Here is a 22,162-nt window from a genome sequence, read left to right on the forward strand (position 1 = left end):
ATCTTACTTATCAAATCCTATCTTAACAACTGCAAATTCACAGTAAAAATGAACAAAATCAAATCTACAGTAAGAAGAATCACAACAGGAGTCTCTAAGGCAACTTGCTTATCTCTCTTGTTTTTCTCCATGTATATGGAAGACCTTTCTAAAATGCTTCCTATTATCACCGCTCTTCAGGCAGATGATACAGTCATATCCAGATCACTTCTTCCAGAACAAGTCAAGAAACTCGCAAATTGTAAGCCGGCGAAGTGAAAAGTGGTTCGCAAGGTGACGAATCTCCATCAATCCAGAAAAAGGCTTTGCAGTACTGGTCACTAGAAGAGGAACAAATTCGATATAAGATATACTAATGTTTGGAAAACCTATATACTAAACCTAGCAAACCTCCTTCAAATATCTAGGAAATCAAAACTAGCTAAAAGCCTATAGTTCAAGATGCACACAGATCAGATCACCACAAAAGGCTATCAAACAATTTCTAACTCTTCTTGAACAGATATGGTTATCTAAATGTGAATAACAAGATGATACTTATATCCCAAGGCTGATAAAACACCAGCCTTGGGATACACACAAATGAAAGGAATATGAAGAAGCTACAAATAATCCAAATGAAATGCCTGTGGATGGTATTGACTTCTCCCTAGTTCGTAGAGAATAACCAGTTGCATCGCGACTCCAGTAGAGTAGACTTACGCGATTCCGCCTAAAAACTATCCATGAAAAGTTTTTTACAACTACCGGTAATCATCGCAACCAATTAATTCGTAACGGTGCTAATTACAGCCCTGTTGACTACTGTAAATACATATGACCAAACTTCATTCCAGCAGCAATTGTTAAAAGCTCTAAAGGAGCTTCTTCCAACTCACAACCACTAATACAGATGTAGGGATTAAGATCATGGATTCAGTCTATTCACCAAAGAAATTAACAGTGAAGAGAAAAAAGTTTTTTGTCATCTGCTTGTTTTTATTGGAAGTTGTTGCTCTATTTTTATAGCTGTTATATTTAAAATAGTGTTAAGTTTTATTTGAGGATTTTTTTTAATTTGTTTATTTGAATTCTATTTTTGCTTGATTATTTACATATTGTTTTTTTTTACTTTATGTAGATAACGTGATATAGGCAAATACTAGCATCCGTATTAAGTAAGTCCATTTTTTCCTCGTAATATAATTTGTGGAAATTGCTGTAGCTCTAGCTTATATCAGTGATTAGATTTAACTGGATTTGCCTTTGTTAAGTGTATTTGTATTTTTACTATCCATTTAAAGATTTGTTTCATTAACTTATATTTCTATTCAGTTCAACCCTTAGTGCACACGCACACACTTAAAACTATTTGATATACTGCTTTCCTGGAGCGAAATTAGTGATAAGGCCTTGGTTCCAGATAATCCTCTGAACCCCCTTCCCCCGCAAGTTCTAAAGATAAAAACCAGTTGAAACTTTTAATGGTTTATAGTTTTCTATTAACGAAAACAACTCTTTAAAAGTTTCCACTAAGGAGGTCCCTGTTCGTTCGTTCATTCATCGCCATAGCAACCAAAAACGTAAAAGTTTAAATACAAAGAAGAATAAACAAATTACTTGTAGAATTACATTCATGGACGATTTACGTGTGACTATAATTCAAAAGCTAGAATTATCCACTTAGGATAAAGGTATATTTTATTTTCCATACTCCTAACTTTAGAAGCAGATAATTATCCTGTTTACTCAGCAGATAATCTATAGGAATACTATAACGCAATCTCTAACAGTAATTCAGCGGATAATGAACCTGGTTCGTTGATGGAACAACTGAGCTGTCAGTCTACTTGATAGGTTAACAGAATAATCTCCATCTATAAGCAGGACCGAAGTAATATTATGTAATAAGCACTGTAATCAGGCTATGGACGTTGAATACCTGAGATTGTCTGGTACAGTTTCAAAAAAGCCTCATCCGACATACATTCTGGAAAGAAAAAGAAAATTACCAACATAAACTAGCACTATTTGATTTGTCTGTTTCTCTAAAATAATTTTAGCAACAACTATTACATTCTATTTATTTGTTTTGAGATCCGAAAGATATCTTACTATACAAAATAACTATAGGCGGATAGCTTGATATGACTGAAAAACGTTTTCTTACTCGAATTTCTCACCGCGATTGACCTTAGTCTTGAAAGTAGTTCTCTGAGACAAGTGAATTAAGATAATTGCTCATTCCCAGCAGACACCGAATTCCTCAAAAATTAGGTTAGTCAGCGACTTGGTTTATTGTCTGTAGGTAGCTAGTTGGTACTCAGGTTAGCCGTTGACCTCGCTACTTTGCTATTTTTTCTTTCTTTTTTTGCATGGGGTACTCACTCTGCTGCAGTTCTGTTTACTTACATTAAGTGAATATTTGCATTAGCTGCCTAGTATACAAGAATAACACCACTACTAACATGTAGTTAGTCATTCGGACTACATGTTAGTGGTGAAAATTATATAAAATTTGTAAAGATATGCCATCTGACTTTAAATGTTCGTTTTATTTACTATACAGACATTTCTGGTTACCTTTTTCGACATTAGTAAATGAAGATGTTTCAATTTTGTCAGTATTATTAATATAATATACAATCAGATTTCTATAAACAAGTGTTCCTGTTCGGCGATTTCGAGTAATATATGCTTGAAGCAATAAACTGTTTGTGATTCAGAATTATTAGCCTGAAGGGTTTGTTTCATACAAAAACAAATACGAGAATTCTTTGATAATGGTAGATACTGCATTAGAGTGCACAAATGTGTACTCTGATATAGTTACACCAGGAGCCTATGCATACCGAACCATACTTCATCCTCGGAATATAATTCCATTACCCAATAATCATCGACCAATGCTTTCATTTCTACTTTTTTAGAATGTGCATTATGCTGGGTGTCTCTGTTTATCATATCTACTTCTATATACGTGGTATACTGGATAAAGCAAAAAAACATCATGATAAACCATTGTTATTCAAATAGTGCCGTGCATTTCAGATAGCACTGCATTAATTTTCCATTCCCCCCCACCCCTCATATGCAGTCCCCACGTTTTATTTACTATACTAGAATAAACATAAATTCATTTGTTTAATGTATAAAACATCAAGCCTATTGGATTCTGGTCCGAGGATACATAGTGATTGGCCGGCGAATTTAATGCCCCTATAAAATTGGTGGATTTTGTGTCTGTTTTTGTGTTTTCCCTTATAAAAGTATTGTTTTGTAGTATACTAGTGTAGACTTTAGTTTTTTATAGTGTTTTTAGTATTTTATCACATATTTTATTAGGATATTTCAATATTTTGTATACTTTAATAATGGCGCCAAAAAAGGGCAAGAAATGTAATGTAAAAAAGGCACTGCAGACGAGAACAAGGTTAGACCCCCTTTGAATTTTCAAAATCAGAATTCAAGGAGAACCAGCCTGCCAGTCCGGAACTCAGGGGGGGGGCAGAGACCCCTAGTGTGTGTGTGTGTATATATATGAGAGAGAGTTACATAATCTGGGAATCCCAGCTTTAGAGACACTAAACACGGACCTTTATCAAGCCAATAAGAAAGGCGTCGCCCGTAAACCTATGAATAAACTATTCCTGCTCATTGGAATTCGATCTTGCAGCCTATTGATAGGAGAGCGTGTAATTTAGCCACTCGGTCAGATTAAGTAAATTAATAAGAATTGTTATTAAGGAGAAATAAAAATCCTTCCTGATTTTTCTGTTCATGGTTTATATTGAAATCAACACATAATATTTAAATTTGCTTTCAGGCTTTGCTGTCAAGTGTCATTTATGTGATAATGAAAAGAATTACCTCTATTTAGGTATTACATGTCGACCATGATTTAAAATAGGAAACATTATATTCAGTATGTTACTAACAAGATATTTTAGAGATAAGACACCATTAAAATATAGTTTACATATATTTTCGGCAAATATTTGTACTAGTGATATACTCGGGAATTTGAAATTGAAGGAAGTGGATGGTAAAAATAAATCCTTAACAGATTACAAGATTTGAATAATAGATTTTTGAAGAAAATGTTCTACATTTTAACTTAAACTACAAGGAATAACTCCAAATATAGTAGTTTATCCTTCTACCAAGCGATTATGTCTTTGTAACAACCTTTTTTTTTCCCTAAGTAAACACTGGATTAGCGTTAAACATCGTAATATCAGACGTGATTGGCGGTGGAATGTAGATGAATCATTCGACCGTGAAATGCTGTGATTGATTCATTCAATCCAATACCCTTGGAGGGTAATGCTGTTGCCAATGAAGTTCCAACTGAGGCTCGGCTATTGCTGTTATCCTCCTGCCATGATCAGAGCTTTAATTTGCTCAATAACACATTATCCATACACTGTCCTCTACAGATAACGGGAAGATGAAAAGCATTCTTGCCTCGCCTTTTAAGCCAGTCCTTATAAGGACTATAAGACGGGATGATCCAGAAAAAAATCATTCAAAGTTATTTACATTCTTCACAACTAATGCTGGCCTCCAAAACCAAAAGTAGTATCAGCCGTGACTTCAAATAACATACCAGTCTTACACTTGGATTTTGTATATTCATACTACTTGTATATTTTTGTACATTCAGACTTTTTCCTTTTATTCATTTTCAATACCTTAATACGATTTAATAAGATTAAATTAAAATTTTATCAGCACGTTTACTTAACACATGCTCAAATATTACTACAATCAGAAAATTTAATGACAATTACTTTTTAGGAACTTGTAGTTAAAACTGTTATTTTAGAAATACAATTATGAGAATTATGTGTTTCTCTGGACATGATTTAAATAATTTATCTCGAAAGAAAGTACCTAAACCCATTATAGGGTTTTTGTAACCTATAATGGGTTATAGGTTACAAAATGTCAAACCTTTCACATTTCTGCTGAGTTTCTCTGTTCGTCTTTCCACCCCTCGGGTTATTTTAATAGATAAAGCAATCATCTAGCTTTCAGAAAGGCGATCGGAGTTGGGTAAATGTCATAACGGAAGAATTGAAGACAAATTAGTTGCACGCACAATGATTTCTAATTGATTTCTAATCTAATTTCGAATTCTAGATTTCCTCCTATTCTCCGGTACACAACCTTTTTGTGTACCAAAGGTTACGGAATCCTACATGGATTATCTTCAAGGAATTCATCCTGTTATGAACACGGAGAACTAATACTCTCTCTCTTTCTCTTCCCTACAGAAAGAAAGTAGAAACGATACTTGCTACTGTTTAATCTATGGTAAATGCCCAAAGTTTCTAAATCAAATTTTAATCTGAACTATTTCTTAGTGAAATACATTAATAAATACAAATTATTACATACATTAATTTCAAGTAGTAATAGTAATACTACGTATGTCATTGCTGTCGTGTCTCTATGTTCGTCTGTATTATTATAAATAAGAACATGTTTTGATTATAATAAGAATAATCTTTGCCGAAAATTGATTTAGGTGTAAGGCAAATTAAAGTGGAATGCATTTTTCAACTATGTTTTACCAAACGTGTTCAGAAAGTTCCACCAGCCTCTCCTCTCGTCGAGAGAGCCAGAAGGGGAAGTGACTAGAATATATTGCAAAGTGAAATCCAAAAAATCAACTGTCTTTCAAAAGTTAGGCTTTCCGAAACGATGAAATTCAATAATCTTAAAGAAATACTAAAAAGAAAAATGAGAAAAAGTTAGGAGACCTAAGCATGATGAAAATATTTCATCATCATGTATCAAGGATTTAGGCCTAGTATGGCCTGTTCCGGCCTTAGAAGTCATCGATGAATCGTTTAAGAGGACGTCCTGGTTTTCTTTTTCCTAATGGCTTGTACTTTAAGGCTTGTTTTGGTAATCTTTCTGTTTTCATTCTTTGAATGTTTTCCATCCCTTTGTGTTTATATTTTTTTAATTTTTTCTATTATTGGTTCTTGGTTTAATTCTTTCTTAATTTCTTTTGTGATCAAATAGGGTATACTTTGCAGTTTTTCTCATAAACTTCATTTCTGCTGTTGTCAATCTTTGTTTGTCTTTTTGTTTTATTGTCCAGATTTCGCTTCCATACATTAAGACTGGTAGGGCTAATGTATTCTATACTTTTAGTCTGGTTTGGTTTAAATATAGAGTTAATTACACCTGTTATTTTTGAATATTTTGCAATTTTTTCGTTTATGTCTTTATTTTCATATGTAATCATACATCCTAGGTATTAAATGAATTCACCTGTTCTAAGATCTTGTTATCTATTACTATCTTAGTTCTTGCTGGATCTTGTCCTTTAAAGGCCGTATTTAAAGAAAATATTTAAAACTTGAGAGAAAAGATCCCAATTTGAAAGGGAAGCTAATACTGACTTTTTGGATTTTCTGTATTACTATTTGAAAGCTTCTGCTTAAATTAAATTCTATTTTCATTCTAAAATAATACTCGCAACATTTTCAGTCTCTCTCTACATGTACTAACATTCTTTCTGCATTGTTGGGCCTTAAATATTCCACATTATATCCCACTTTTTTTCCCTCAGTTTTTATTCTATCAGAAAAAACAGACCTAAAAGATTTACGTAAAATACTCTTTGCAGTAGTACTCAACTTCTTTTCTCCGTCATTTGCATATTTATTAATCTCAACTGTCTCCTTTTCATATCTGCCAATTCCCATCGCTTCTCTCCTGGACATCTAAAAGCGCCATATAATCCTGTAAGAATCCGGAATTCTTTACCAGCTTCCTCGTAGCTGTAATATATTGCTTTATCATGGTAATAGCGTCTTGGCTGGAGTTCGCCAAGACGCTATTACTTAGGATACATTCACCTTTGGCGATTCATCCGTTTTAAAAGTGTATCGGCCATCACTTCAGTTGTATACTTAGAGTCAACAGGAAATCCCAACCACTCTTTTCTTTAATATAAGTAAAGCATCGCCGATCTGCTGTAGACCAGCCAATAAATAGATCACAAATCGCAGTTCTGAATCCTCTCTGTTAGCAAATGAGGTCCCCTCTATGTTGGTCCTCTTTCACTTTTTCGTGAAAAAGGGAACAGACATCCTGCCCAAAACCTGAAATGGGTGCACCTTTAAAGCATTTTAAAGGGTATTTGGAGACGCTGTACTTGTGTTGAACGCACTTGATTTATAATGGCAATAAGCGTCATGAATACCACTTGAGCTATAAAGTCAAATGGAGATTGCTTCACTGAAAAGATTAAGATTCAAAATACGCACCTGCGCATTCTTCGATATCGGCAAGTTAAGGTCATATACACACTTAGCGTCTGGATTGTAATCACGGAGAGTGAAGTGACCTTATGCCGATTTGTTTCCTCTACCTTTACATAGATAATGAAATACGATGACAGCTGAATCACTTGTGTTTTCCACACACCAAAACCACTTGTACTAGCCAGCAAACAATACCATAAGACACTCGTTTCCGGGTGAAATTTAGAATAATAGCAACAAAAGGAGAGAAAATTACGACTTTTTATTAGACTTTTTTGAAATATCAGTTTTTAATATGATAGTAACTAGGTATCGCCACACCGGAGATACGTTGTTCGCGCACTTTCAGCGGCGGTGTTATGATGAAGATTACTGTCAAGAATCCTATTTGATGGTTTTAGAGTGCTATCAACTGACTTCCATCTTTCTAAACCAATAAACATTTTAGTATTTGGATAGTTGTAACCTGTCCTGCTACTATCTATCGAACATATTCTTGTTCTACGCCCATCATCAGTGATAGTAATTTGGGTTAATTCCTACATACATAATATCATATTCTGATATGCGAAATGAAGGGCTCTTCCTGAAATACATCACATTGACTCAGCGCACCTTGTAATGATATTATTGCACAAAACAGAATTCTAGTTTTTATTATTAGTTGTACAATACAATAGTGGAAAATATAAAGAGACTTAACCTAATTTCAAGTTATCATGCACTGATATAGAATTCGTTTACTCAAATTCGTTCGTAATTGTGAATATATGTATTTTTATCTAATACGTTAACACTGTTACATTTTTATAAAAGAGCATTCACAGAAGTCCCAAAACCAGTTCGTATTCATTGGTCTTCTCAATATTCTATATTACTGTATAATATGTTTAATCAGGACACGTTGTTAGAATATGCTGTAACTATAAAAAAGGGAAAAAACTTATGTATAGAATATCAAAGAAATTTTTATATGTTATGACGTTTTCAATATATTAAATGATACAAAGTTATAAATCATCTAACAAATATATATTCTTATTAATTAATGTGTTTCTCGAAATGACTACAAGGGGAATGATTTTTATGACTTTAAACCATTTAAATGAACTATGAATAATGAAGTTTAAACTATTTAGGGCTATCATTTGAATAAATACATTAGAATGTTTTTCAAAAAATAAGGGGGGGGGGGGGGTATAAAATAGAGATAAAGATATACGGAAAATAAAAATGGGGCAGTTAAAGAAAAGGGGACTAAAAACTGAAAAATACAATGATTTCATAATGGTCTCGTATGAAGGATGGAATACAAAATTTAAAAAAGGAGAAACATAAATTAATTTTCTTAATTATTTTTATTAAAAATTATTTTTAATTTTTATTAAAAGTTATAAAAAATTAAGACTGAACCCTATATTGTTAACTTCTAGCGGCACTCAACAAGCAGGAAAGATAACTGCATCCCATTTTCAAGTATTCACTCTCTAAGCCCAGATGATATGTTTATCAGGTAATGTCGTACAATGATTATTTCGAGAGTTTAATTTTATTTTCAACCATGTACTTTAAGCATGAACATTCAGAATTTTCCTATCAAATAAGTCTCAACAATAACAGTTTCATATCTGTCAGAAGCATCCCATATAATTAATCTAAACATTTTCATATGAGTAATAGTTCGACATATTGCTGAATCTTTATATACAATTATTCTCAATAATAAGAGTTTCATATGTGTGAGAACCCTCCTGTAGAATTTTTCTCGACAATAATAGCTCCATATATATATATATATATATATATATATATATATATATATATATATATCAGAACATTCGTGTATAATTAGTCATTAATAGGAGTTTCATAATATCCCTTAAGAATAATCTCAACAATAAAAGTATTATATGGTATAGAATTCGTATCAACAACTCTGTTCTATATATGTATCAGTAGATTACTCTAAAGTAAAACGGTTTCATATGAGTCAGAACCTTATTATAAAATTAGTGTAAAGAAAAATGGTTTTAAAAGGGTTTTGCAAGAATATGTAAGAGAAGTCACAATGCGTTTGATTAGGCTATAGTAGAAACAGAGCAAAATAATTGCTCGGGCGTGGCGGTAAAAATACCAGAAAAATTAAAATTTGTAAAAAAAAAAACAGAGAGAGCGAAAGAGAGAATTCAAGAATGGATAGATAAAAATATGATACTGTATGAGGGGTAAACATAGTTTTGTGAAGGGTCGGCATGGAATTCTGTTACACAAATTAGAACAAATGGGGGATGGATATGACAGGTTAAGTGGATAAAATAGTGGCTGCTGGTTAGATAGCAAAAAGTGGTATATGGAGGTGGCAGAATCGAGGCGAAAGAAGGAAAATAGTGGTGTGCCAAAAGGTTCAGTGTTGGGACCATTGCTGTTTAAATTTCACATAAATGATGTATGAAATATTCAGTTTGCTGATTATGCAAAATTAGCTAGAGTAATAGTTAATCAAGGCGATGTGGAGAGCTTGCAGGATTATTTAAATAGGCAGTAAGTATGGGCCAAAGATAACGGGCATTAGTTTAATGTGGAGAAATGTAAATGTATGCATTTTGTGTTAAATAGATTACCAGCTATGTACCACATTGATGGAACTGTACTCCAGAAAATAGATGAAGCTAGAGATTTGGGGTAGAAATGAGGAAGTTGTTATTCCTCTTTATAAAGAAAGCCTTGATACGGCCACACATCAGGATTACTTGCTCAAGTCTAGTCCCCTGGGTTTCTTGGTGATGAGAAGTGATGAAGAGGATTCAGAGGCGAGTGACCTGTGGAATGTTTCCTATGATGATAGAATGAGAGGACGTGGATTGCAGAAGATGGTCGATAGGAGAAAAAAGAGGGAACATGATAGAAACATTTAAGTTGCTTAAAGGGTTTTCTAGGATTAATGCAAGGGAAATGTTTCAGCACTTCGCCATAGGATCCAGAACAAGGGATCATCCCTTGAAGTTGAATAAAGGTGTGGTTAGTAAGAGTGTAATCTATAGAGAGGTATAACAGATTGTGTGGATAGATTGGGTTTTCGGAATCCATGGAGATGCCTATATAATAATAATAATGTGTTAGAACCTTATTATGAAATTAATCTGAAGAAAAACTGTTTCATATGTGTCAGAACATTATTAGTCTGAAGAAAAATAATTTTGTGTGTGTCAAAATCTTAGTATAAAATTATAACTATAAAATAGAGCCTGTTAAAATTAGTCTAAACCAGAACAGTTTCATGTAGATCAGAAACTTCTAATAAAATTGATGTAAACAATAACAATTACATATATGTTTGAACCTTCCTAGAGATATAGTCGTAACAAAATGTTTTATATTTATCAGAACCTTCCTATTTCATATAGTTATTTGCTTAATGTAAGAAAAGTAATTATTCTAACACGTGTCTTATGTCGCGTAAATTCTTCTCTATGAACGCTGATCACTGTAACCTTAAAAGCAAGTATTTCAATAACTGTTTTAATGTTTCAGATCTTGCTTATAGGATTAATATAAACAACAACAGATTCATATGTATTAGAAACTTCATATAAAATTAGTCTTAGGAATAAGTCTCATCTATTTTAAACATTTCCTATAGAAATAGTCTGAACAATATCGGTTGAAATGTGGCAGAACCTTCCTTTAGAAATTGTCTGAACAAAACCATTTGCATATGTATCTGAACCTTACTTCAAAAAGAGTATCAACAATAACAGTTTCATTTGTCTAAGAATTTTACTTTAGAAATAGTATCAACAATAACAGTTTCATTTGTCTAAGAACCTTTCTTTAGAAATTGTCAACAATAGAAGTTTCATGTGTCAGAAATTTCCAGTAAAATTAAAGTTAACAATAACAATTTAATATGTTAGCACCATTCTATCGAATAGTCTCAATAAAACACTGTAATGTGTCAGGACCTCGCTATAGAAATAATTTGAAAAATAAGAGTTCCATATGTGTCAGAAACTTCCTATACTACTTGTCTCAAGAATTAGTTTTACAGAACTTTTTTATAGGAATAGCCTCAACAGTACATTACATTATATCTCAAATCATTCCAATAGAATTATACTCAATGATCAATTTCATCTGTTGAAAATATTTTATGGAACTGGTCATAATAAAAACATTTTATACACAGAAGAACAATATTATAGAATTAATCTCACTAATAAATAACAGTTCAGGTGTGATAATCTTCCTGTAGAAATAGCCTCGAAAATATCAGTTTCGTATGTCTGGGATCCTACATATACAAATAATCTAGAAAATAATAACTCAAGTGTAAGAACTATAAAATTTAAATGGTCTTAACAATAACAGCTTCATATGTCTCAGAATCATAAAATTTAATTTGTCAACAATAGCAATTTCATATGAAGGAAACTTTTCTGGAGAATTAGTCTAAATAACGAGTGTTATGTATGCCAGAACATTCCTATAGAATTAGTAGAACCAGTAACAGTTTCTTATATGATTCTGAAACGTCCTATAAAACTGGGACTTATGTCATTACCTTTGTGAAGAATTTGCTAGCCCACTACATTTCATGTCTCAGAACTTTATATGTATCAGGACCTACCTTCCGAAATAGACAAAATTAAGTTTCATATCGCTCTATAGAATTAGACTAAATAATAACGGATTCACATCTGTCATAGTACTTCTCAAGAATTAGACTCAATAAGTTTTAGATCCTCCGTAACCCAGTCGGTATAGGCGAAGCCCTATGCCAGGAAAGACCTGGGTTCGATTCTAGTCAGTGAACCTTTATCTGGTCTCGTACGGGGGGGTTCACTTGGGATTTTCGGCCCCCAGAACAGGCAATCCGGCCTGTGAACACACGCATCTACAGACATAGACACACCGGGAGGCATAACGCTAACCATCTTATCCTCGAGTAAGGTTGCCGTTACCAGAATACATACCCTAACACCGTAATAGGTAGAAGAGTGGCAGATTAAGAAAGAAAGAACGAATAAGAGTTTCACATCTATCATAGCACTCCTCTAGAATTAGCCTGAATAATAACGATTTCACATTTATCATAGCATTCCTGTAGAATTAACCTCAACAATGAGTTTCACATCTCTCATAGTATTCATATAGAATTCGCCTCCACAATATCAGCTTTGCATGTATCGCAACATTCCATGAGAATTAATTTCGACAGTAACAGTTTCGCATCTGTTGTAGCATTCCGTTAGAATTATTTTCGACAATAACGGTTTTGCAACTATCATAGCATTCCATTTTAATTAGTCTGGACAATAACAGCTTCGTATCTTGTAGCAGTCCATTATAATTAGTCTTGAATTGACTGTCCTATGGAATTAGTCTTGAATTGACTGTCCTATGGAATTAGTCTGGAATATATCAATAACAGTTTGGTATATATTATAACCATCCTATAGAATGAATCTCTACACACCAATCATATGTGTCAGAACTTTCATATAAATCAAATATCAATAATAACACTAATATATTTCTGAAAAATCCTACACTATTAATTTCGCTAATAAGTTTTATGTGAATCAGAGACTTACTGTTTAATAAAACTCAACAATAACAGTTTCATAGATCGGTATAATAAATAAATAGAAAGCATTAATTGGAGTTCTTCCTATAGATTTAATCCCAACTATAACCATTTCATAACTGTCATACATTTTCTGTAGATTCAGTCTCAACAACAATGAATGATTCATAACTATCATGACAGTCCTACAGAATTAGTGTCAACAAAAACCATTAAATATCTCTCATTACACTCCTATAGAATTAGTATCAACTTTAACAGTTTCCATCCATCATATCACTCTCCATTGGAATGATTCTTGACAATGACAGTTTCACATCTATCATGACATTAGTCTCGACAATAAGTTTGACATCTGTCATAATATTTCAGTTGAGTTACTCTCTCGACAATAGCAGTTTGATATGTATCATAACATTTCAGTCGAGTTACTCTCTTGACAATAGCAGTTTGACATGTATCATAACATTTCAGTCGAGTTACTCTCTTGACAATAGCAGTTTGACATGTATCATAACATTCCATTTGAATTAGGCTCAACAATAACATTTCACATCTATCATAACATTCAATTTGAATTTGTCTCAACGATAACAGTTTAACATCTATCATAACCTACCGTAAGAATTTGTCTCGGCAATAACAGTTTAACATCTATCATAATCTACCGTAAGAATTTGTCTTAGCAATAACAGTTTAACATCTGTCATAACCTACCGTAAGAATTTGTCTCAGCAATAACAGTTTAACATCTATCATAACCTACCGTAAGAATTTGTCTCAGCAATAACAGTTTAACATCTATCATAACCTACCGTAAGAATTTGTTATTGTAGATGTTAAATTATAGTTATTGTAGATGTTGATTTGTTATTGTAGATGTTAAACTGTCTCAGCAATAACAGTTTAACATCTATCATAACCTACCATAAGAATTTGTCTCAGCAATAACTGTTTCATATCTAATATAACTTATTATATCATAAATCTATCATAACCTGCCACTATACAATTTATAATATGGAAACATAGTGTGGCAGAGCTATATGATTTTCTAACTTCAATAACTTATAAGAATTAGTCTCAACAATAATAGTTTCACATCTGTCATAACTTGAGATTAAAATTAATCTTATAAATTATAGATGCAAAGAAATTATATTCTAGGTCAAATCCTTTATCCAAGGGTAAGCAAACAAAGTTTTCTCCTGAAGTAACTTCAGGACTGGGCAACTTGTATATAGAGGCTAATGACTTCAAATCACTTGTCTTAATAAACCATAATGTGAAGAACATATCCTTACTGACATGTATAATGGTAAGAATTATGGGAACACTACTGAGATGGTTTCGCCCCTTCCCTTAATTCATAGCATGCATTATACGTGTCTGTGCGGATATGTGCTTTGCATTATGTGATAGTAAGTGATGTGAAGTCATTAGCTCCTATATACGAGTTGCCCAGTCCTGAAGTTACTTTTGGTGGAAACTTTGCTTACACTTGGGTAAAGGATTAAATCAAGAATATAATTTCTTGGCGTCTTTAATTTGTAGTATAACCAAGTGGAAGAACTTTCAACAACTATCTTTAATCTAGGATATTTTAGTAATAAAGTGTGACCTACTCGTATATGGAAATATGACTTCTGCGTTACTTGAACCTTTATCACTTCTCGTCTGGTTCCCAATTATGAGACCTTAATAAAAGTCAAAAACGATTTTGGTAATAACCCTTCCAGTAATGAATAGCATTATTTATGTGTGTAAGGATATGTGCTTCGCATTATGTGATACTAAGGCAAGTAATGTGAAGGCATTAGCCTCTATATACAAAGCGCAGTCCTGAAGTTACTTTACACGCAAGTTAAGTTTACTTACACTTGGATAAAGGATTAAACCAAGAATATAATTTCTTCGCATCATTAATTTATAGTATAACCAAGTGGAAAAGCTTTCAACAAAATTAATCTTAGCAATAACAGTTTCACATCTATCATAACATTCCATTAGAAGGAATCTCAACTACACCAGTTTCATATGTATCCGACGTTTCCTACAGAACTAATCTCAACAATAACCCTAATATATTTCTGAAAAATCATATACAAATAGTTTCACCAATAACATACTCACTTGAATCAGACTTGCTGTTTAATACATCTCAGCAATAACAGTTTTATATGTCTTATCATTCCTATTATAATTATCTCAACAATACCAGTTTTTTATTAGCCTCATTCTTTATTATTCAGAATACGTTTCATAGATTTATATAACATAAAAATATTTAGTCTCAACAATAACCCTTGCATATGTTTCCCAACCATCTCATAAAATTAGAATCACCAATAAATGATTAATATTTGTCATAATCTTGATATTTATTAAATCTCAGGAAAAAAGTTTTATAAATCCTAGATACTTTGCAAACAATTAACCTACACAAGTTTCATAACTAGCATCAAATTCCCCTTGAAATATTCTCAACAATACCGGTTTTATAGCTCTGATAACCATCCTATTCAAACAGTCTCAACAATTAGTTTCATGTGTGTCAGAAACGTCCTCTTGAATTTCTCTCTGGAATAAGTTTCGTAGCTCTCAGGAATTTTGTACACAATTAGTTTCAACAAACGCAGTGTCACATATAAGAATCTTCCTCTAGAATGCCACAAGAGAGGCTCCCTTAGCAGGGCCTCTTTGCCAAGCCAGAGGGTGGGAGGCCACGTGGAAAGCCAAGGACTCGCTGGATAGATTATATCCAAACCCTAGGGTGGACATGTTTGGGAATCCCACCAGAACACCTAAGCTTGGTGGCAGAGGATCGTGACCATTTGAAGTTCCTCTTGCAGCTGTTGCCCCCACAACCCAATTTGGAATGGTGGACCTTGAAGATGTATGTATGTATCTACTATAAACTTAATGTACATTTAGTCTCAGCAATAACCATTTCTATCTGTCATAACATTCCTATAAATTTATCTCAACAATAACAGTTTAATCTCTCTCATAATATTCCTATAGATATAGTGTCACCTATAACAGTTTGATACCCATCATAACATTATTATATAGTGAAACCTGTGGAATATTCATAACTGAAACATACACACGTTACCACAGTACTTAAATTATTTAATGAGTAAATATTTCATCCTAAGTATTGTAGGACATCATCAGTACAGTATTTCAAACAATATTAAGAATAACATACAGTTAGGGCGCATGCTTGCAATGGAAACCCATTATTACATAGAACCGTAAAATAATATACATCAATTTATTTTACTCAATTAAGGATGACAATTTCCCAATCTTTAGGGATAGTAAGAACGTCGTTCCGGTTTAAATTGGGTCTGAGACGTCGGGCTTTAGCACTTTCTTTATATAAAGGCTCATGTTTATATAAGGATCAATGTAGAAATTTGGTGTTTGTATGGTTTTGGTTTTCAATACCGTGTTGTGCGAGGCCAGATTTCTGAGGTTTCATAAGACGAATATGGAATTGATGTTCAGAGTTGCGTTTACTAATAGATCTCCCTGTCTGTCCGTAGTAAGACATCTTACAGGAACATAGAATTTCGTAAACGCCAGGTAGCATCAAAGGTAGCAAATTATAGATGCTTTGATGCTACCTTGACTTTTACGAAGATCCATGTTACTGTGGTCACGTGTGTATGTTTAAGTTATAACATTACTGCAGATTTAGTCTCCACAACGTTTCATATCTATCATAAGATTCCCATATATTTAGTCCCAACAATAACAGTTTAATATATAACATATATATATTAAACTGTTACTGTCTCAACAGTAACCGTTTTTCATCGGCCATAACAATCCTACAGAACTATTGAAAACAAAATTTTCATTTGTGTATAGTATTAGTACCTTGATATGGTATTAGTTTCGTATGTTCGAGAACATTACTGCAGAATTAGTATCAACAATCATGTGTGTGTGTTTCAAAGTCTCAACAGTAGCTGTCAAATTTTAGTTTAATACCTGTTATCAGTTTCTTATAGAATTAGTGCCAACAATAACTGTATCTATCATTCGTTTTTATAGAATTAGTATCAACAATAACAGTTTCATATCTGTCATAACCTTCTTCCTGTTCCCTTCAAGGAGTAGTCATTTGCCTCTTCTGGCATCACTGCTCTTTCCATCTTGCAGTTGGTCTTCCTCTCTTTCCGTTTTTTCTGTATCTATCCCCCACTCTTGGTAGATATCTTTCCATCCTAAATATATTTTCTTTCCATTTCTCTGTATTGCTTGATCTTTTCATTTACTTCATAAATATCTAATTATTTTCTGATGTTTTCATTTCCTATGGTTCACTTTTGAGTCCTTTAATTGTCCTTAAAAATCTCATTTCTGTAGCTTCTATTTTGCTTTCATCTTTCTTCTTATCGGTCCATGTTTCTGAACCATATATTAGAGTTGAAGTCTCCAATTACGAAATTTTAGTAGAGTTACTCTTCTTGTTTTTTTTTTTATTCCACAGAAAATCTGTGAAACAATTAAAAGTGTCATTTTAATTGTTCCACAGATTTTCTGAAATTTCTTTATTTTATCATCTATAACTTAATATTTTAGGTATGTTATTATGGAGCTTTAATAACGAAACTCTGTCATTTGTTCTATTATTTCATTTCCTATAATTATCTCTGATTTAACATGAGCTCGGCATTTAATGCCATAATCTTTGTTTTCTTTTGTGATTTTTTAAAATTATATTGTTGGCTTATTTGATTTAATTCATAAATTGGTTTTTGAAAGTCATTTTCATTGTCTTGTAATATAATATGAGCATCAGCAGCATACAGCAGTGTATTGATAACAGTTGTTCTCGTTAAATGGATACCTTGTTTTATTGTTTTCACACTTTAATAATGTGATATATTCAATATAGATGAAAATAAGCTACATCCCTCGTTGATGACCTGATTTATTTCATTCTCTTCTGTTAATTTATTACCTAACGGTAACAGTATATTAGCATCTTTATATAAATTTTGTATAAAGTTGTACCCTAACCTTCTAAGGAATTAAAACTCAATAATACCTTTCATATCTGCTATAATGTTCATCTACAAATAGTCTCACAAATAAGCTTCATAATGCCCAGAACCTTCCTATGTATTGTGTCCACAATAACGGTTTTATCTCTCAAATCCTTATTAGATATTTAGTCTCATCAATAACCATTTCATAACTATCATAATATTTCTATAGTTTAGTCTCAATAATAAGAGTCATATTTTCCATAATTTTCCTAAAATTGTATTCTCAACTATAACAATTTCATAACTCTCACAACCATCCTATGCAGTTAGCTTCAATGTAACAGTTTCATGTGTTAGAAACGTCCTGTAGTATTTAACTCAACAATAACATTTTAATGCTTCCAAACCATCCTATTCAATTAGTTTCACCAAACAATTTCAAGTTTGTCAGAAACTTTCTCTTCAATAAATCTCAAGAATAACAATTTCATGTGTGCAAGAAACGTTGCGTGCAAATAGCCTCAACAATATCACATTCTTATTTCAGAATCTTCCTCTGCAATTATCCTAAACAACTGTGTAATATCTCTCATAACATTCCGCTAGAAATAGTCTCAATAATAATGGTTTCATGTGTGATTGAAATTTCCTCTTCAATTTATCTAAACAATAAGTTTCATGTGTGTCAAACTCTACCTATAGAATAAATCTCAATAATAACAGGTTTCATACTATAATAACCAACTTATAGAATTAGCAAAACAACAAGACATTCATATGTGATGAAAGCTTTATGTAGAAATATCCTAAACAATGATATTGATGGTTCCTGCAGAAATAATCTAAACAATAAGTTTCGTATATGTCAGATCATTCCTTTTAGAAATAGTATCCACAATAACAGTTTGATATCTATCATAACATTACTATAGATTTGGACTAAAAACAATGTTCATATTGTTGATAACATTCTTATAAATTTAGTCTCAATTACGTGAGTTTCATGTTTGTCAGAACCATCCTATTGAATTAGCTCAGTTATAACAAATCATATGTTTTAGAACATTCCTATAGCATCAGTTTCAGTAATTACGGTTTCATATTAGTGTTAGAATTTCATGTAGAATTAGTGTCAATATTAAGAATTTAATATATGTCAGTACTTCCTACAGAATTATTCTGAGCTATAAGAATTTTTGCGAGAACAATTTTATAGAATTAATATAAACAAAATGAGTTTCGTATCCATGCGAAGAATACCACAAAATTACTTTAAATAATTGAAGTTTCATATGTCACACCATTCTGGTATTACTGTAGAAATAGTCTAATAAATAAAACTTACATATGAAAGATTGATCATGTATAATTACCAGGAAAACAAGGGTTTCATACGTTTCAGGAAATTTCCATAAAATTTCCTAAACAAGTTTCCTATACGTCAAACCTTTCCGTTAGAATTAGCCTCAACAATAAAGGTTTCAGATCTATCATAACTCCTATATCTATCATAACATTAATAATTACAGGATACCATGTATGAGAACAGTTCTAAGACTAAGTCTAAACAATAACAGTCTCAACAATATATGTTACAAGACTACTATAACTACTATAGAATTAATCTCAACATGCCATTATTTTCTCCATCATAACCTTCCTATAGAATTAGTCTCAACAATAACAAGTTTGATGATCATACACTTATTATAGAATTAGTCTCAAGAATACCAGTTGTGTCACGATGAAAACCTTCCTATAGAATTAGTCATTAACAGTTTTCTCACAATCAGAAACATTAACAGTTTTCTCACAATCATAAACTTTCTATAGAATTAGTCTCACAAATAAGAGTTTTATCTTGAACATAACCTTCGTATAGAATTAGTCTCAACAATATCAGTTTCGTCTTCATTATAATATTCCTATACAATTATTCTCAACAATACCAGTTTCATCTTGAACAAAACTTTCCTATACAATTACACTCAAAAATAACACCTTCATCTCCATTATTACCTTCCTATACAATTAGACCCAACAATAACAGTTTCATCTCAATCACACCCTTCCTACACAGTTAGTCAAAACAAAACCAGTTTTATATCTGTGATACCCAGCCTATATGAATTGGTCTCAACAATGCCAGCTTTCTCTTGATCATAACCTTAATATAGAATTAGCCCCAACAGTGAAAATTTATTTCTCGATCATAATTACTATAGAATTAATATCAACATCCCAGTTTTTGTCTCGATCATAGCCGTCCAATTGAATTAGTCTCAACAATACCAGATTTCTCTCGGTCATAACCTTTCTATACAACTAGTCTCAACAATACCAATTTTGTCTTGATTATAACATTCCTATAGAATTAGTCTCAACATTACCAGTTTTGTCACGATCATAACCTTCCTATACAATTAGTCTCAACAGTACCTATTTTGTCACGATCATAACCTACCTATACAACTGGACTCGACATTACCAGTTTTGTCATGAGGATAACCTTCCTATAGAATTAGTCTAAAAATAGCAATTTTCTCCCGAACATAACTTTCTATAGAAGTAGTCTCGACAATATCAGTTTTGTCTCGATATAACCTTCCTATAGAATTAGTCCCAACAATAACAATTTTGTCTCGAACATAACCTTCGTATAGAATTAGTCTGAACTATAACAGTTTTGTCTTGAACATAACCTTGGTATAGAATTAGTATCAGCAATCCAGTTTCATCACGATTATAATATTCCTATACAATTATTGTCAACAATGCTAGTTTCATCTCGAACAAAACTACGGTATACACTTAGACTCAACAATACCGTCATCTCAAACACAACAATCCTACACAATTAGACTCAACAGCTTCACTCCAACATTACAATTAGATCCAACAATAACAGTTTCATCTCGATCACATCCTTCCCACAGAGTTAGTCAAAACAACACCAGTTTTATATCTGTGATACCCTGAAAATATGAATTAGTCACAACAATGCCAGTTTGTCCCATGATAACTTTTCTATAGAATTAGTCTCAACAGTTTTGTCTCGATCATAACTTTCCTATAGAATTAGTCTCAGCAATAACAGTTTTTCGCGATCATAATTTTCCTATATAATTAGTCTCAGCAATAATAGTTTTGTTACGAATATAACCTTCCTATAGAATTAGTCTCAACAATACCGTTTTCTTCTCGATTATAATATTCCTATACAATTATTGTTAACAATAGCAGTTTCACCTCGAACAAACTTTCATATACAATTAGACAGAAAAATACCAGTTTCATCTCGAACAAATCTTTCATATACAATTAGACTCAAAAATACTAGTGTCATCACGAAAAAACTTTCGTATACAATTAGACTCAAAAATACTAGTGTCATCACGAAAAAACTTTCGTATACAATTAGACTCAAAAATACTAGTGTCATCGCGAAAAAACTTTCATATACAATTAGACCAAACAATACCTTCATCTTGAACACAACTCTACTACACAATTAGACACAACAATGCCAATTTTGTCTCGATCAAAACGTTCCAATAGAATTAATCTCAAGAATTCCAGTTTTCTCACGATCAAAATCTTCCTATAGAATTGGTCTCGACATTACCAGTTTTGTCTCGATCATAACCTTCATAAAGAATTAGTCCCAACAATAATACTTTTGTCTCAAACATAACCTACGTATAGAATTGGCCTGAACAATATCAGTTTTGTCTCGATCATAACTTTCCTAGAGAATTAGTCTCAACAATATCAGTTTTCTCTCGATCATAACCTTCCTATAGAATTTGTCCCAACAATAATAATTTTGTCTCGAACATTACCTTCGTATAGAATTAGTCCAACAATAAGAGTTTCATAACGATTATAGTATTCCTATACTCTCAACAACACCAGTGTCATCTCGAACAAAACGTCCCTCTACAATTAGACTCAAAAATACCAGCTTCATCTCCATCATTACCTTCCTATACAATTAGACCAAACAATAACAGTTTCATCTCAGTCACATCCTTCCTAAACAGTTTATCAAAACAACACTAGTTTACAGTATATCTTTAATACCCAGCCTATATGATTTGTTCTCAACTCAACAATGCCAGCTTTCTCTCGATCATAACTTTAATATACTCGTAGAATTAGGCCCAACAGTGCAGTTGTTTTCTCGATTATAATTACTATAGAATTAATCTCATCATCCCAGTTTTTGTCTCGATCATAGCCGTCCTATAGAATTAGTCTCGACAATACCAGTATTCTCTCGATCATAACCTTTCTATACA

The 22,162-nt window shown here is 32.4% G+C and overlaps 1 long non-coding RNA gene across 6 annotated transcripts in view; it reads left to right on the forward strand.

The window, feature by feature from the left end:
- The window catches only part of LOC150094407 (uncharacterized), an 849,964-nt gene that overhangs the window by 766,466 nt on the left and 61,336 nt on the right, over positions 1–22,162 (forward strand). For all 6 annotated transcript variants that reach the window (XR_016550250.1, XR_016550249.1, XR_016550254.1 and 3 more), the window contains exons 15-16: positions 1,121–1,157; positions 8,699–8,778. This is a non-coding gene — a long non-coding RNA (uncharacterized LOC150094407). The remainder of the gene's footprint in view (positions 1–1,120; positions 1,158–8,698; positions 8,779–22,162) is intronic.

Source organism: Typopeltis vanoorti, chromosome 22 (assembly GCF_054136105.1).
Source record: "Typopeltis vanoorti isolate ZY-2024b chromosome 22, IOZ_Tvanoo_1.0, whole genome shotgun sequence".
In the NCBI taxonomy this organism is placed as follows: Eukaryota; Metazoa; Arthropoda; class Arachnida; order Uropygi; family Thelyphonidae; genus Typopeltis; species Typopeltis vanoorti.